The following is a 19,363-nucleotide window of genomic DNA, read 5'->3' as shown; positions in this document are numbered from 1 at the left end:
GTTTAAACAACCTTTGCTCCCAGAGCTGCCTGTTGAATTTCTGCTATTATTTTTGTACACAATGCTATGTTAGGGTCCCTCACTTTAATTACACAGCTAACAAAGCAGGCAGTTTGCCCTGGGTTGGCCCAGTGGCAAAGCAGTGCTCTGGAAAAGGCTCCAAGGCCATGCATCACCCTCTGCTGGGCTGCCCAGAGAGGAGCTGAGGGGGCTCTGAGGGACCTGTGGAGAGCAGCAGGACGGGGCAGCTGCTCCTCTGTGCAGAGGGAGAGAGCAAAGCCCCTGGGCTGCACATCCTGGCTCCCAGCTCCTGCCTGCCCTCACATTTTCAGCTGTTCTTTCAGTCCAAACCTTAACTTCTGGGGCTGCAGGAGTTTCAAAGGCCTTTGGACTTGGAGAGCTGTTGCCAGCCTCGTTAGGCCTTATTTATTAGCAGGGAAGTATCCAAGGGTTTGATCCAAAGCATTCTGTGTTCAATGGAAGGCTCTCAACGTGGCTTTCAGCAACTGTGGGCTCTCGGTACTAAAAATTGAATAGTAATAAAAAGAGGAAAATGGCTTTTGCTATTACTACACCAGTCACATAGACACAGATCATCTTTCACAGGGCTGTCAGGTAAAGTCAAACTACTTCTCTGGGAGATTAGGGATTGATTAAAGTCCTTGCTCTCAGGGATATATATCTGTATTAATCTTGGAATTATTTGTCAAACACCCAAGATCTCTGCTCTGATTTGTGGAATATATTCTGAAAGTCAACACTTCAAATGAGTCAAGATTTTAAAAATTATTTTTATGTTTTTAAAGCAAATGCAGGAGCTGCTTCTTTCCCTGAAAGCAAGCACTGCTATTTTTAACATGGTGCTCTTTTTGCTTTGAAATGTGTTGCAGATAGTAGAGAATGCAGCTGGGAAGCTGGAAAATAGGAGATAATACACTCTCAGACAAGTCCATAGAGCACAAACCACTGCCTCAAACCATGAAGTTTGAGGTCTGACAGGTTAGCAGTGACAGCTTCTGCTGTCCAGCCAAGAAAGTCAGGGATGATGGTGAAGCCAGCACTAAATCCACTTCTCCAACTTCTCCCAGTGCACTGAAACAGTTGATCCTGGTCAGGGAGGCTTTTAAAATGCAGCTTTGGGTTCTATCAGAAGCACCAAAATTGGGCTTTGCTGTGCCTGGAGTCTGGTATTCAGAGGGTTCTCCACACACCATTCTCCAGACCCCTGGGGATGCTGTGTGCTCTGGGCTCTGGAGCAGGGACTGTTTGTGCCTTTTTGTCCCGATTGAAAGATAATGTGTGTGTTCTGTCCCCATCTATCAGAGCTGGGCAGTTCTCTGCTGTTCATGGGGCAGTTTTCTTCATCCCCCACAGCCAATCCTCCCTCCAGGAGATCTCTGCTGTCCATGGCCACTGAGTGTCTCTGCAGGGCTGATCCAATTCCAGCATCCCACGGGGAGATGCTGTGCCCAGGGCAGGAGCCAAGCATTCCTACCTGGATACAATCTGAGCCTGGAACAGCACAGCAGCCTTTGCCCTCTGCATTCCCAGAGGAGCAGCTTTCTCCTGCCCTGCATTCCCAGAGGGAGAGCAGGCCCATCTCCAGCAGCCCTGGAACTCCAGAGGAAAACTGCAGCCTTGTGCAGGATCCCTGCTCCAGCAGAAGCACAGCTGGCACTGCAGGAGGGCTGAGCCCCCATGGGATGGGACTGTGCCACCACCCTGACACACAGGGGCCAGGACATTTTCTGACTCTGGCAGTGTTGGGGTTTTTTTGTTTGTACTATTACATTATATTTTTAGTTTTCCTAGTAAAGAACTGTTATTCCTATTCCCATATTTTTGCCCAAGAGCCTTTTAATTTTGAAATTATAACAATTTGGAGGGAGAAGGTTTGCATTTTCCATTTCAAGGAAGGCTCCTGCCTTCCTTAGCAGACACCTGTCTTTACAAACCAAGACACTTTTGCATTGCAGCAGGTAGTGAGGAGATGCAGAGGATACAGCTGGGCATCCCTGTGCCAGTGGCACAGCCCCTCAGAAGGAAGCAGAGCTGGAAGGGTGTGGAATCACAGCGTGCAGTACAGTACAGACTTCTCCAAGCCCTCCCTAATAACAGAGGTCAGATTTAATTTGGCCTCAGCCTCTATCTGAGATGAGATAAAGAACCACACTATGATTATTTTTCCCAACTTGCCATGCCCGAAGGCAGTCATTCTCTCTCACATATAAGAGAAAAATGTTCTGGATAAAGTGGCTGCAGTTCAGTAAATAAGTTGTGATACATGCTTTCATTTGAGAGATCCAAATTTTCTGGTTTAGCAACCGCTGGCAGAACAATCAATAACTTACACTCTGAGAGTGATGGGAAGAGGGAAACAATGAAGATAACAGACTGCAGCAGTGCATCAGGACCTGCAGGGGGTCTGCTAACTTGCTGGGATAAGGATGTTCTGGCCTCTTGCCATTGGAATATTAGGGCTCATTGGCAAGGCAGGAAATGTTTGGGGGAGTTTGCTGAGACAGAGAAAATCACCAGGGCACAGCTCAGCACAGCTCTCAGTCTGGTCAGGAAAAAACTCAGATCTGGAGCACCAAGTAGTGATTAGGTTCAGCCTGCCTCCAATCCAATCCTGTGCAGGAGTGAAGAGAGTGTGAGCCCTTCAGAAATGATAAATTACATCCCAGATGAGAACCACAGACCAGAAAGCCCCAGCGCAGGGGGAGACAGCTGGAAAAAAAAAGGAAAATTCACAGAGCCTTGTCATCAGCCACAAGTGCCCAATTTCCCCCCAGGGTTTCCACCTTGCTGCATGAATTAGGACAGTTGTGTTTAATAAGCAGGGGAAGAAGGCTGCCCTAACAGCATCTCCATCTCCTGCCTGTTGGGTGCTCTCCAGGCTGTGGGACTGAGGCTGGGAGGATTCAGGCTCTGCTTGGGGCTGGGGTCATACTGAAGAGGCTGCCAGTGAAGAGGCCAGGGGAAAGTCAGGGTGCTTTGTTTTTCATTTTGTCTCCTAAACCATAATCCAGAGTAAGTTTGAAAGCAATTACTTTTAATATCTTTTCTACAGTTCCACGCTGGCTAATAGCCCATATAGCCTCCCAGCCAAATTCTGTGAGCTGCTGGGACTCTACAACTCAAGCAGAAGTGATTTGGGGGCACAGACACAGAAGAGTTGGTATTTATGATCTTGCCTTAAGGTTCACAGCAGGGCTGAATGTGGCCTGCTGACTTGGACTGTCCAACTGTAAACCAAAGGAGAGCCTGAGGAACAATAATGAAAATGCCAATTAGTTGATACAGTAGGTAATGGACTCCCTGGAAATAACTGTTGGAATCAACTTTCTTTAAAAGAAAAAATAAAAAAATTGGGGCAAACCGATGCCTTGTGCAGGCTGACCAAGAACAGAGACTGGACAGAGATAAAGAATAAAGCAGGGATTTATTAAAAGGCCTCAATGGATCCACCTTGGGCAGCACAAGAGCCCAGCCAGGGCTGCACCCAAGGTGAACCAAATTGGTCACAAAAAAAACTACTTATGGGGTCTCTCACTGTGATCAGCTCTGCTCCATTTGCAGATTTCAGTTCATTGTCCAGTTCCAGCTTTAGCCCATGCAGTCCCATCCTGCTTGTTCTTCTCTCTTCAGCCCACGTTCTTTGTGCTCTTGGGCCTGAGATTTGGATCATTTGTCCTTGGTCCCCAGCTAGAGCAGGAATTGTTTTGTCTCCCTGCTGTGTGCAGAGAGCTCACCATCCCCTCATATGAGAAGCTCAGACCCACACACTAAAGCAGCACAGAATCTGAGAAGTATAAAAGCTAAAACCTGAGGCATCGAAACCAGAAAGTTGCTAATTTCACCAGTTGCTCAGTTAAAATAATATATATGCAGAGTCTGCTATATAAGAGTGTGATCAGCAGCCCTGATGTGAACAGGGAAAGGTGAGGATGTGCAGGGAGCCTGACTGGTGTTTGGGAGAAGCCAGTGCAGCCCCAGCCTTCCCCTGGCCCTGCTCCATCTGTGCCTGCCCACAGGAGCTCTGAGCCTGAAGACATTTCTGTCTTGCTGAAACAGATGAGACCATCAGGGAGCTTGGCTCTTGTGCCTGAGCCACATTTAACCAGGCTGATTTCCCTGAAGTTACAGAATCCTGTCAGAATACAGTGGTTTAAATGACTGAATTCTTGTTATTTACCCAGATTAGCCACATGGTTGGGTTATGCATCTTGTGCTTTCCAGAAGGGCTGATGGCTGCTACAGAAAACAAGGAATTTTCACAAGATGTTGATAAATTATTAAAACACCAGCAACTCCACTCGCTCTCAGGTTTAGAAGGCTTAAAAAATGTTTCTTTCCTGATCAATTTAAACTGCAGCAATTGTTTTTAATGAAGTGATACAACCAGAGGGCCAGAATTTTACTGAGCAGAAGGGGAATCATTCCAGCCCCTCTGCACCAGGTGAAAAGATGCTCTGACAGGACTAAGACTCCTTGTCAGACAAACTTTTTTTTAGCAAGGGCTTCTCATGTTTATCCAAATTGTCAGTTGCCATTGCATGTTAAAACTGTTGTAAACTCCCTGCAACTCCTTCAATTTGTGAAAATTGAGATGTGTGTATGTAAACATGCTGGGGAAGAGAACATGGATGGTGAAGCTTTGAGTGCTGCTCTCCTGCCATGAGTGAAGGGAACCCAGTGCAATTCCACAGCTCCACAGTCTAATTCCACAGTTCCCTGACCTGATGCTGCTGCCACAGAGCAGACTGTGAAGCCAGGGAAATAGCCAAAGTCAAATCAGTTTAGCAGAAAACAGAGCAAGTCCTTTATCACCAACAGATAATAAGAATCCTATAGATTTGCCTTAGTGCCTGTTTGTTCTGGGGAATTCAAGCCACAAATTATGGATGATTCCTTAATTGGAAAGGATAATGATTAAAAAATTACAATACTTTTTCTTTAATTGCTTGTAAAAATTCATGGATATTGTTAAGGAGTATAATTTTTCAGACTGCTTTTGGACGTTGTTTTTACTAGGTATTATTGTATTATTAGTACCACCAAAACACCAGTGGTGTCCTGAAAATGGGCTGGATTCCTCTGGCCAGCAGAAGGCATCCAAGACAAGCTGGACTGCAGAGGAGCTTTCTGCAGCACAGGAGTCTGCCTTCAGTCTTAGGCTAACAAGCTTAACTACTAATGCAGTAACTAGATTGCTGGCAAAACATAAATAGTACTACAATACAGTAACACCTACTAAAAATAATGTCCAAATGTAGTCTGAAAAATGATACTCCTTAACAATATCCATGAATTTTTACAAGCAATTAAAGAAAAAGTATTGTAATTTTTTAATAATAAATCTTTCCAATTAAGGAATCATCCATAATTTGTGGTTTGAATTCCCCAGAACAAACAGGCACTAAGGCAAATCTATAGGATTCTTATTATCTGTTGGTGATAAAGGACTTGCTCTGTTTTCTGCTAAACTGATTTGACTTTGGATATTTCCCTGGCTTCACAGTCTGCTCTGTGGCAGCAGCATCAGGTCAGGGAACTGTGGAATTACACTGTGGTGCTGTGGAATTACACTGGGTTCCCTTCACTCATGGCAGGAGAGCAGCACTCAAAGCTCCACCATCCATGTTCTCTTCCCCAGCATGTTTACATACACACATCTCAATTTTCACAAATTGAAGGAGTTGCAGGGAGTTTACAACAGTTTTAACATGCAATGACAACCAACAATTTGGATAAACATGAGAAGCCTTTGCTAAAAAAAGTCTCAGACTATCCTGACTGAGTTTATACTCTCACATGGTTGGTCTTGTTGAGATTTAAGAAGTGGGAGTTTACTGTGCTGGGTTCTGTACAAATATATGGACATGTGGAGCTTGAAGGCATGTTGCTGTGATTTGAAAGGTTATTAAAATCTTTGCTGTTCATTATATAGCTGCATTTCTGTCCAAAATTGATGCAGTGAGGTGTCCCTGTCCCGTGTGCCACCTGTCTGTGTGCCACAGAGTGACACAGACTGTGAAAGACACACGAGTTACCACAGAGGCAGGAGCCTTCTACACACACACCCTGACAAGTACAGGCCTTCTCCCCAGAGTTTGGATGCAGATTCCATGGTTACTTTCCCTGAAATTGAAGGACAGGGTCTCGATGTGTGCCCCACCAACAATTGGATAGTAAGGTATATTGAATCCTAAGTTATATTATTTCTTCCCTAGCTGTAAAATGAATGGTACCTTTAAGCCCATGCTGTATATACCTACTAGTAGTCTCTTTTTTGTCATTATTCCTGTGTAGTATAAAATTGTTTTAAATCCTATGTCTGTTAGTTTTGTGTGTATGAAATAAATAATTCATTTTCTAACAGACCAAATCAGCCCTTGTTAAAGAATTTATGAACCAGAGTGGGTTCTGGGGTGCTGGCCACCTCAGTAAAGCTCCTGCCTGCTGCCAGAGGCCTGGACAAAGGGCAGGGACTTATCTAAACCCCCACATCCATCTGTAAAAGTGAGTCCCAGCTCACCCCAGCTCACCCTGCAGCCAATACCACTCTGCCCATCTGGCACCTGCAAGGGCAGAAAACCCACCCAGCACTGCCTTACCCTGGCCAGAAGGTACTTCTCTCGCCATTTGGGTGCAGGTATTTTGAATCAGTTTCATTAACATTCTCTCCCTGAGAAAACCTTGGCTTCAGAGGAGAGATCCCTCTGGAGTGGGAAATGGCTCCAGGTGTCAGTGCTGGCCCTGGCTGTGCTGCCAGCAGCGTGGCAAGGACAGCAGGACAGTGACCAGCTCCTTCCCCCAGCCTTGCTCACTCCCTGCCCGCCTGCTACTGATGAGAAATGGCTGTGAAGCCTGGGTCACCTGTTTTCAGCTGCAAGAACCGCTCCAAATATGCAGGAATTTCCAAATATGCAGGAACCTCCAAATATTCAGGAATCTCCAAATATTCAGGAATCTGTCACCAGTGAGGAAGAAGACACTATCTAGACAGCTCTGCAAGGCACAGGAAACCTGATTCTATGCAGCCTCCTTGCAACTGCCTCACTTATAATTGATATTTTATTGTTTGCTTTGCAGGCTGGCGTTTATCAATGACACTTTGCTGCATGAAACAGCTGGAAGGCTTCTACCTCCTTTTCGAAATCCTGGGGCAAACTGTGGTGATAAATGAGCCCTGAAACAGCATGATTTATAGCTCTGTAGCCTCAAGGTGCAGTGCACATTCTTTTGTACAAATTAAATCCTGCTTAAGTCTCCTTAAATTTTTCAGGGTGACCTCTCTTCTTCCCTGTCACAATTCTTGTTATGAATCACTGAATGTCTACCTTCCTTTTTAAAATGTTATTTTAACTAAGGTTCATATATTTCCATTTATTTTCCCTTCAACTTGCATTGGCCTCAACCACTGTCAGCTCAAAGGGGACAGTCAATGTCTGGTCAAAGAAAACACTGATTGTAAAGAGGAGAAGGCTGATGCCATCATGGCAAGTGCACCCCCATTTGGGGTTCACTTGGGTTCATTTTGGATTCATCTTGGGTGTAGCCCTGGCTGGGCTCTTACACTGCCCAAGGTGGATCCATTGAGGCCTTTTAATAAATCCCTGCTTTATTCATTAACTCTGTCCAGTCTCTGTTCTAGGTCAGCCTTCACAAGGCATCAGTCTGGTCACAAAATGCACGAGTGCTCACAGGGTCTCTCACTTTGATCAGTTCTGCTCCATTTGCAGATTGGAGTTCATTGTCCAGTTCCAGCTTTAGCCCATGCAGTCCCATCCTTCTTGTTTTTCTCTCTTCAGCCCACGTTGTTTGTGCTCTTGGGCTGAGATTTGGATCATGTGTCCTTGGTCCCCAGCTGGAGCAGGAATTGTTTTGTCTCCCTGCTCTGTGCACAGAGCTCACCATCCCCTAATGTGAAGCTCAGACCCTCACACTAAAGCAGCACAGAACATGAAAAATATAAAAGCTAAACCCTGAGGCATCACCACCATAGTAATTCTTTTGTCATAAACAACTGTCCCCATAACCAACAGTTCCACAGACTGTCCCATGCCCTGAGTGGTGCTTGTTGGCTGTATTGTGCAGGTGGTACAGAGTATGTCACAACATGTCCTGGTAGCCTATTCCACTCCCCTGGGCCTGAATGTGCACTCTGCTCAATTCCAGCTCTTTCTGTGCCACCCTTCTCAGGGGGTCTCTTCCCCAGGTTGAGGAACCTGAGCAGCTTCACTCTAAATGGTCTTCTGCTCTGGGATTGCCCATCCTGACTGTGCAGAAACCTTATGACTGTTAGGAAGTGTTAAATATCTTAAATGTAGAAAATGTGGGGCTATACAAGAGACACCCCACTGAATCCCTGTAAGATATTCCAGAGGAAAAGGTGGAAAGGGGGATGAAAGAGAAACAAGGTTTTTGAGGCTGCCAGTTCCCCAGTTTCTGTGTGGGGCTGGAGATGACAAATAGAAATTTGGCTGATACCATTTGTACATTTAATGCAAGGCTGGATCTGCAACTCAGGACCTCTGGCCATGACATGTGGGAAAAGGAAGGTGGTAAGTGAAACAGCCCAGTGAAATCAGGAGCCACCTTGTCAGCAGGACTTGGACACTCAGCAAGGATGAAGCTGAAGGATGCTGTAATGTTTGTTTTAAAGGAAGATCCAAAAGTTTTGGCTGTTGTAAACTTAAAGGATGCTCAGTAATGTCAGGATTTGGCCCATGGGGGAAAAAGTGATGCTTTTAGATCTATCAGAAATGCAGAGAATCTCAGTTAATGAGAGCTAGACATTCCACAGTGATATGTAAAACTGGGAGACTCCTAACTAGAACATGTGGAGCACGTATGGAGCACATGATGGGAACTACAGATTTTAGGAGGAACTCACCAGAGTTCTCATACATTTGAGATACACATGTAACACTCTGAAAACAGATTTTGAGGTAGAGGAAAAAAATTGTTGAAGAGTCATTGAGCTTGATGTCCTTACAAAATTGTCCCAGCACTGTATGCTTTGTTTTTCTCACATAAGAAGTGTTTGGTTTCTTTCCATAAGGAAAGGTTGTTACTGATGAGTAGCAGAAGTAAAGGATCTATCCCAAATTTAAATCAGAGCAATCCCATTAGCAGGTGTTTAGCAGGACACTGGTGAATTATGGGCAGCAGCAGTGCATGACTGTGCTGTGGCACTGCTGAAGATAAGGTGTTGAACTGCAATACACCACTGGTATTAGAATAATAACGTTATCAGGAAAGATAGATGGGAAGCACTTGCATGCAGTGGCCAAATTCTCATCTAATTTCCACTGGGTACCCATGGTGCAAGTCATGATAAATGCTGCAGGCCTGCATTTCCCAAGGGAAGATTCTGGCCCAGCTCTGCAGGCAGCTCAGAAGAGTGAATCCTCTGAGAGGAGGGAAGGGCATCCTTCTTCCCATGGTGCTGTTCCCATGTCCTTCTCAGACTAGAAAGTAAAGAGACAAATAAATAATGAACCCTTTCAGTGGATAATAGGTGAAATAAATCATACAGTGTTCTAGGCCATAAATATACAATCGGGGAATTTTGAATATTTAGCATTTTTTCCAGCAGCCCACAACACATTCTTATGACAGCAAAAATCTTCAACAGAAAGAGAGAAATGGGGTATTTATAGAAGGATAAGAACAACATCCAGTTGAATTTACCTATTTGGTTAGTTAGTTACCTAACTATTTGTTTTAGAAATAATACTATTTTGATGACTTGGATGACATGGAATCTTTGATGATTTGGAATTAGGGCAACTTTTCTTCTGGCAGATTCCTACCAGTGCCATGCTGGGTATGCAGTGACATGAAGCTTTAGCCCCTTTAGGAGCTTGGAGGGATGTGTTGTGTTCTAATGGGTTCCTGTTCTTTGGAGGGGGCTGCAATCCAGTGTGACCTTGACCCTTCCCATTCCTGTTAGTTTATTTTATGCTTTGTGTTAAAGCCCAAGCCAGCTGGCATCATAGAAATTTCCAGAGCTCCACAGCACATTACACAGTCCTTTTTCCATTTAATTCTGCTGTTAAGAGAATACAGTGTGCCAAGTGTAGAGCTGCTCTCCAAAGCCAATCCTCCCAATTTTGGACTTCACATCCTCTGACTCTCTCCCCCCATGACAGAAACTTGTGGCTGCAGCCTCCCAGAGCCAGCAGGGTTAAAATCTGGTGCACTGTGGTAAATATTTGGCAATGAACAGTGACTGCAGGGTGAGTTCTGCCTTAGCTCTGCCCTCCTGGAATGATGCACTGCCATGAAACCTTTCCTGAGATTAATCCCTGGACACACACCTCGGGGAAGCAGGATTCAGAATACAAAGCAGGGAGAGCTCCAAGGTCTCCTTTTGTCTTAGGGTATTTTTGCAAAGAAAAAAAAAAAAAGAACTGTCAGAATGAATTTCTTGGGTAGTTACATGCACATCACACGGACACTCACTCCAGCCCAGTGCAATCTGGCATGAGTTAAATGTACCATCAAAGTAAAGCCTTAGCTAAAAGGCTCCTCAGTAACTCTCCACCCTTGAAAAGCATTTACCAAACCCATGTTATGTTCTTGATTGCCTTGACTGTATTTTCTGTGCTGGTTTTTTTCTTTCAGCTGATTGGAATTCTGAGATATAACAAAACCTTCTTTGGAGTGTGACCTTGAGAGTCAAGCTCTTGTATGCTATAAATAATGGAAAATTAGCTATATAGGCTAAAACAGTGAGGAAAGTATTTTATATGATTTTCAAGGGCTATAAGCCCAAGAAGAGCTGATGTCTATCAGAGTGTTATATAAATAGTCTTGTAATGAGGAAGAGCATGTAAGATCCAAGATAGATTTCTGCTTTTTAATGAGATGGGAGAATATATTACTTCAGAATTTAAAGGCTATTTTTCTTTTTGAAATTCAGATCTGGCTTTATGAATATTTTATTTAAAAAATCCAGATGATGGTAATAAGTTTTCTAATGCTAAGACATTTCTCTTTAACATGTAAGGATATTGTTGACAAGCCTAATTTTTCCAGAAAAATCACTTTAAAATTACTAATATACATTTTAAAACTAAATTCAATCTCAGCCCATCCTCCAGTTTTCCCAGTACTGAAGCTTTCTGCCACTGTGAGGAGTTACAGTAGAAATTACTAATAGCTCTAAAAGAATAATTGCTCCTACAGTCTCTGCTGGAAACTTGTCACAAGGATAACCTTGCTCCACACCTGTATTTTTGGAATAAGCTTGTATCTGACTTGGCACTGGAGTTTCTTCAAAGAGGAAACACTAGCTCATTTAAAAGGTACCCTCAAATCTGTTCTATGATTGAGATAACATTTTATTGCTTTATCAAATAAGTTTTGCACTGTAAACTTACTAAAGCAGTAAGTTTTACTGCTTCATTGGAATTTCATTTCAAAAGGATTTCTCTGGTTAGAGCCTGATCAATACCTGCATTTTGCAGAATGTGAAGATTTCCTTTTTATTTTGAAATAGGAGAAATTGCCTCAAGATTAATTTCAGCTGCAGTGGAAGGAGGATGTTGGAACACAGAGGCACAGGATCAGCACCAGCCACTGTTTTTCCAGATGTAAGAAGAAGGAACATATTGAAGATATTTCCCCACTCCACTGATACATTGTGGGTAGATCAGTAAAAATGTTCTCAGCTGAGAGATGCTTGGTTCAAAAACCATTGAGGACAGACTCATGCACAGAGACACAAATAATCAGCCATTTTTCAGGATGTTCCTCCCCAGGAAGCCAGACTCTAAATCCTGTGATTTTGCTAAAAGCTGGAACATCTTCTCAAAGCAAATTAGAAGTTCCAGTTTTCATTTCAATATGCTGTCTCACCAAGTGCCCACACAAAGTAAATGTGATGTTTTGTTTCAGGTCAAATATTTCATAATGGATAATTTGCTTGGTCCCCTTTAGGAATGTTGATGTCGTAAGGGAAAAAGAATAATGAAAATTTATCTGAAAATAATCAGCCCTTTCCCTAAACAAACAGGAAAAACACCAAGGTGTTCTAATTGCTAAGCTGCTGTTTTCCAGCTCTGGTTCTGGCCAGAGGCATCCTGGAATCAAAACTCACACTCTATCCCCCGTTCATCCACTGATTTATTATTTGCAGTTGGAAAATTGCTTTTTTGTAAGCCTCTCTTTCCTCATCTAAGAAAGAGAGATGATGTGATAAATCCTTGTGCAAAGCCTTGTAAGTGCTGTTGATGAGTCTTACTATATGACAAAAAGGATTATTATTATTATTACTACAATTATATTATTATTATTATTATTATTATTATTCCTCCTCCCTTATAGTATTTTATGCTTTTTCAGCCATTCACTAAAACACATCACATTTTAGGCCATTTACCCACATTCTGGAGGAGCTGTACAGGTCCTCTCTCCAAAACCACAGAGATTAAAAACTCCTTCAGAAATCTTGGATTTATATGATACACCAACACTGCTGCATTGCACATGAGCACCGTCAACAATATGGAAGGGAACATAAAAAACCCCTATATTTTTAGGCTTTCAACGTTGCTAACTAGACAAATTTGAGGTATAAATTACATTCGGTATCCCTGAAAATCTTCCCAGAGGAAAATCCCAGATTTTCCCTGTCCCCCATGGGAAGCAGGGCGTGTTCCTCTCTGCTGATGTGACACAGGGACTGTGCTCTCCTCCTCAGGGGTGTTTTACTGCCCCTCAGGGAAATCAGCTTTGCACCCACCCCTGCAGGGCTGACCTGCTCCACAAGGCAGCTCCAAAGCTTTTCTGTCTGGCCTCTCTTGCCATGGCAGCCTTGCCTTAAGTCAACTCATTAATGCTTCTCATAGTGAAAAAGTGCTTAATAACCTCTGTTCCAAGTCTGCAGCTCTTTCATTTCCACTTGTGCTCCTGGTACTATCATCTGGTAGAAATTATCTACAACAAATTAAGAATTTATGTACTTGAGGAAGATGCTGGCTGGAAGCTCATTGGGGGAGGGATTTTCATGGCTTTTTTCAAGGCTTTTTGAATTGGGGCTTTTTCATTAGACTTTTTCATTTCACCTAAAGATTGAAAAATGTATGAAACAGCTTCTCTGGGGAAGGAGAAATTTCTGACTCTTTAATAAGCACTATTTATCAAAGACAGACAATGTGAACTGCCTGCCAGATGTGGAGTGCATGGCCTGGAAATTCTTGTGTATGAGCTGCCTCAAGGCTTGGCTCCTCATTTCTCTGCGTGTTCTGTGTGCCACACTCACTTCCCACTGACACCCACTGGGGAGGCTGCTCACACACACAAACACTGCCAAGGCCAGCCCTGCCCTGCCCTCCCCAGAGCAGCCACAGTGTCCCCATTCCATCAGGAACGGCAATTCCATCAGGAATGGCAATTCCATGAGCCCATGGCAGAGGGAAACCAATGGCACTCAGTGGAAGGACACCACCTGCCAGGTGACCATTGATGCCTTAGGATTTTAGCTTTTATATTTTCCATATATTTGTAATCCTGCAGTTTTTTAGTGTGTAACTCTAAACTCCATACACAGTGTGAGCTGCTGCTTTCCCATTGTGGGCAGCCACAACAATTCCTCTCCAGGCCTGGCAATCACGGACACCTCACTGCCTCAGGCCTCAAGAAATGTAAAATAAAAGTGATTTGGGGAGGGCAAACTTGGGGTAAATTACTTCATTAGCTGAAGCTGTAATTGAAGATTAACCCCCAATATGCAAATGGCCCAAACTTATAAAAGTGTGAAAACCTGTGAGCCGTGGTCCATTTTTGGTTGTAGCCCCTGGGTTAGTTTTGTCTGCCCAAAATGTACCTGAAGGCCATTCAATAAATACATCTGCCTTTTATTCCCTTAATTTTGTGTTTCTGTTTTTAGGTAGCTGAGAAAAGGCATTGCCATGATTAAAAATCACAAACATAAGCACACTGGATTGAGTCACTGGGTTTTAAACCTAGTTTTGTTTAAATTTTTGTTTCTACTGGCTTTAGAAATCTGTTTCTATCTTTACAGCAGATATATTCATAGAGCTGACTTACAGTAGAGGAATGTAACTTTTCAGTATCCAGCCATGGTAAATATTTGTACAGCTCACTTATAATTAAATTGATCCATAAAAGTTTCATTATATTTTGAGAGCCAAGGTCTCACTGTAATGGAAAGCTCCTTCCATGACTATTACATTCTAATCAGATTACTCATCTAATCCCTCCAATTTATCAAGTGCATCAGAATTGATCTGCACCACACAGGAGCTCTTAGTCATTTCTGAGTTTTTTGGGGGGAGTATTTCTGCCTGCTCTTCCCCAGTTCTTTATTTACTGAGGCATAGAAAGAGCACTGGCTCTGTACAAATCTGATACCCACTGAAAGGGACTACGAGGCAGTCACTCTTAAGCATCACTGTCTTTCCAGACATTAAAGTTGGAAAATGGAACAATTATTTTTGCATTAGCTAGTCACACTGACAAATTCCCTCTGCACCCTCTTCCTGACATGCCAAAATGAATCATCAGCATCTTATTAAGGTGCCCAGGCTATTCCATAACAGTAATAAAGTGTAAATGTATCCCAATTATTCATTTAATGACTTCATGAATATTCAGTACTAAGAAGCACTAGCTGAGCTCACTACAGTAGGTTATTAAGGACACATGCTGCATATCCCTTATTATTTCTGAGATGTTTTAAGGTTTATTTTATTCAGATCTGTCCAGTGTTCATAAATGATAATTCACTGGGACAGCACCAATTCTGTGACAGGCACCAATCTGTACAGTTTTAGTCCTCTCATTTACAGATTTCTTGGGAGAAGGTCTAATTTGATAATAAAAGCAGATTTCAGGGAAAATCCAATTTCTGTTTAAGCAGTGGATCATGGCCCAGAATGACACGAAGTTGGATGTCTACAGTGTTTTTCACCTGGATATCAAAGCAGCAGGTACCAAACACTTCCTTACACCCACAGGTGCTGCAGGGTCAAGGTTTGAAGAAGGAGTTGGCACAAAAATGCTCAGAAATTCAGTTACCACAGAAAACTGCTGCTACGAAAGAGATGCTCCTCTTTAGGAATGCTTGCCAGGGCAGGAGTGCACAGTGACTGCACACTGATGCATGTGCATGCATTGCTGTCAGTCTGCACTGCTTGGTGCTGTGCCTTGCCCTGTGCCCAGCCACCCTGGAGAGCAAAGCCTTCTCCACACCTCCACCAGAACCTCTGGAGACCCCTCTGGCCCTGGCAGAGATCCCTGGCAGTGTCAGGAGAGACTCCCCTCCTTGCAGAAGGCTCCCAGAGGAGGGCTGGACAGCCCTGATAAGCTTACAGCCACAAGGACACATTTCTGTTCAAAGAGCTGGCTGGTGCCCAGAGCAAGTCTAGGTGGGGGAGTGAGCAGCTAACTCCTGACAGAAAATGGAATTGCCAGGCTGGGAGGAGACAGCAAGAGCAGATTTTGACAGAGCAGAACCCTTCTCTTCACTAAAGGGTCTACTGCTGTTGTGGAGTCCTGAACCCAACCCCAAAACTGCACAGAAGGAAATGGAAGCAGAGAGGACATGTCCTGGTGTGCCTAAAGGATAAGGATCAACTCCTGATGGATCTGAGTAAGGAGGAATCAGAGACAGGGGTTCACTCATAGCACCTGCATTGTTTAAATCACTAAAGGGAGCAGCTTCATATGTTCTGCTCAGCCTGTGGCTTATTTTCTTCAAAACAACAAACTTGTGAACACGTGATCTGAAGGTAGCCTTAGGAAGGAAAGGAGCCAGTTTCTGCAGATTTGGCTAGAGAGACTGTTTGAACCCAAATTGAACCTAAATTAAACCTGAAGGCTTCAAGAGCAAGAGTGCACTGGCCAGTCCTGGAGAGGTGAAAAGCCCAGGGTCTCACAGTGTAGCAAAGCTGTTTACCACGAAACCAGCCACAGTACACAGAGAATGCAAATATGAATTTATTACCTGATTTATGGTTATTTATTGGTTTGACTTTGTCAGTCCTACAGATGCACAAAAAAGTAATGCTTCTGTAATGCTGTAATGCTCCTTCCAAACATGTAAGTTGTCATCCTGTGAAATTGATGCTGGTTTTGGACGGGTTGTCCTTGGGTTTCTATTTTCTGGTCAACTGGAGAAAATGTTATTTTTACTAGGCATGCTCCCATGAGGATGCCTGAGAGTCTTTGAAAGCAAGGAGCAACAGGCTCTGGATGCATAGTTTGACTGCATTAGCTTTTATGAAATAATCTTGCAACTTGAGACATGCCAAGAAAGACTTCAAAGAAAATATTTATTTTTAACTCAACTAAATCAGGGAAAAAGGCTTTCCCTACCCCAGCCACATATTCAAAGCACATAAAGTTCAATTTCTGCTTTCCTTCTCTTCATGAGAAGTGATTTGCTTTGCTTTAGGTCTCCGTGTTGAGGACTGACCCCAACTAAAGAGCCCCTAGTATGCTTTGGTGGCAATCTAATTCCATCAAGGTTGCATTGACAATGATTCCATCATCCACCTCCTTGTGCAAACCTCCTGGGGCTCTTTTGTTGAGGAGGGAAATTATTAACTACACTGTGGGAATCATCACGACATCACCAGTGCAAATGGGTTCAAAATGAGAAACTGAACTTTAGGGCCATGGTTTTGCAATACGGATGTTGTGTATCCACAAATGGGGTTTGGCCTTCTAGGATTTATGTTGCACAGAAATCAGTGACAGGTTTGGGATGTAAGGAAGCAGGAAAATCTGCTGTAGGCATTTAGGTGCTTAACTGCCATTGTCTTGGTATGCAAATCCAGCTCTTAGGAGTGAATTATCCTACCTAAATTTAGCCATGTAAAAGCAAGCACTTAGTATAAGTAGTTCTTAGGTTTATGATATTGTCAGAGAAAGATAATTCAAGAATCTGATGGCTTTTCCTGTTGGAGGCATTAGAGTTCCAGTGAAGAACACATTTTCATGTTAATTCTTTTACATAAATGCACAAATAAATGTATGTGTGCATGTATATTTTTATATGTTTTAAGCACAAAATCTATGTTTTACTCTTCAGTTTTACTTAGGAATGTGCAAAAAAAGCAGGATTAAATCTGAGAAAGTCATCTACTTGCTTGGATGCCATGATACACTGTCATTCAAGGGGCTGCTCATTTCTAACCATCCTGTCCATGACATCTCTCTCTTTGTAAATCATTATGAAGACTGAAAGATTCTGTTCTCTGAGGATGTGCTCTAGTTTTTTGGTAGTTGGGATGTTTGTCATGAGCAAGCTTAAAAGTCAAAGGGTTTAGGTTTTACTGAAAATACTTTATGCTCCTATAAGCTTTCCCTGTAATTTATGTGCAAGTGGCTCCAAAGACACAGCTGAGGATGTCGTCTGGGAATAGACTGAAATGTGATTTCTGGGATATTGCATCAGTGACTTGAGTCTTAACCTACGGGAAAAGGGATGAAGAAGGAGCATGCTAAAAGCTATCACTGTGATCAGTTTGGACACTCTGCTCCTACCAGAGATATTTCTTCCCTTTCTGTGCCATTGCAACCAAGTCATGTTTGCTCCCTGATATATTTGTGCACAACAGCATGAGGAGCATAATTCAAATGAAACATTTCCTAATTATTGTTCCAGCTCAGTAATAAATATGTATGGCTGGCTTTTGTGCACACACAGACGCCCTGGGAAAAGGCTGGGATGCAGAAGTCAGATGTATTTATTACTGAGCTGTTGTCTTAGGCTGGAAATGGGGATGTGTGTTCTATCCCCATCTGTCAGAGCTGGGCAGTTCTCTGCTGTTCATGGGGCAGTTTTCTTTCTCTCTCCCACAGCCAATCCTCCCTCCAGGAGATCTCTCCTGTCCATGGCCACTGAGTGTCCCTGCAGGGCTGATCAAATTCCAGCATCCCATGGGGAGATGCTGTGCCCAGGGCAGGAGCCAAGCATTCCTACCTGGATACAATCTGAGCCTGGAACAGCACAGCAGCCTTTGCCCACTGCATTCCCAGAGGAGCAGCTTTCTCCTGCCCTGCATTCCCAGAGGAAGAGCAGGCCCATCTCCAGCAGCCCTGGAGCTGCAGAGGAAAACTGCAGCCTTGTGCAGGATCCCTGCTCCAGCAGAAGCACAGCTGGCACTGCAGGAGGGCTGAGCCCCCATGGGATGGGGCTGTGCCACCACCCTGACCCACAGGGGCCAGGGCATGTTCTGACTCTGGCAATGTTGTTTTTTTTTTGTTTGTACTATTACATTATATTTTTAGTTTTCCTAGTAAAGAACTGTTATTCCTATTCCCATATTTTTGCCTAAGAGCCCTTTAATTTCAAAATGATAACAATTTGGAGGGAGGGGGTTTTCATTTTCCATTTCAGGGGAGGTTCCTGCCTTCCCTAGCAGACACCTGTCTGTTCAAACCAAGACACCTGTGCAACACAGTGAGGGTCTGTGCCACATCACCAGCCCTGCCTGGAGCAGATTCTCTGCACAGAAACTGCTGGGGAGATGGGGGATTGGCTGGCACAGCCTCTGCCAAGGACAAGAGAAGGAGGTCTCAGCCTCACTGAGAGACAAAACACTCTGGAATTAACAACCAAGGGAACGTAGCCATAAGAAGAAGTCTAGGGCACATTTGTTAGCCCCCAAAAGTGTATTTAATGGGAAACCAAATGAGTTCTAAGGCATTTTGCTGGTTTGAAGAAGCTGGTTTGGATTCTCTGGAGCTACAGAGAATCTTCTAATCTTTCTCAGAGCCTCTTTGTGACAAAATAAAGACAAGCTACTCTGTGGATTTTCTGTTTTCCCCAGATTTTTTGCTCTCATATCCATTCTGCCACTCCTTGGCTGAGACCTGTGCTGCTGCTGTTGGATCCTGACAGAGCTGCAGGGATTTACTAGCCTCTCTCACTGAGAGTTGCTGATGAAGTACATGGTGCTTCAAAGCAGGGCTTTTTAATCACTTTCACCATCCTTCTGTGTGTTGGCTCCAGGAGACAGTGCAAGCACTCCTTATAAATAACCCACAGAGGGCAGTTCAAAAATACTGCAAATGAAAGGAGATCTTTACCCACACTAACACCCTGCAGTGTCACAGAACCCTGCCCAGAGCTCACCCAGGAGATTCAAAGTTCTTTGCATCAAAAGTCCCTCCCCAGCCTCAGCGTTTCCCACCAACCACTGCAGGCAAATATCACCAAATTTAAAACTGGAAATGCTGTAAATGTGATGTGCTTCTCCATACCAGCCTTAGGACACACACTGTGGCCACACGGGTGCCAAGTTTTGGAAGCTAGGTCATAGAAAATTAAACAAATCTAATTATTAGAGAGGGCTAGGAGGACTGTAGTGCACAT

Source organism: Passer domesticus, chromosome 11 (assembly GCF_036417665.1).
Source record: "Passer domesticus isolate bPasDom1 chromosome 11, bPasDom1.hap1, whole genome shotgun sequence".
NCBI lineage: Eukaryota > Metazoa > Chordata > Aves > Passeriformes > Passeridae > Passer > Passer domesticus.
The sequence above is the reverse complement of the archived record's forward strand: the minus strand, read 5'-3'. Positions refer to the sequence as shown.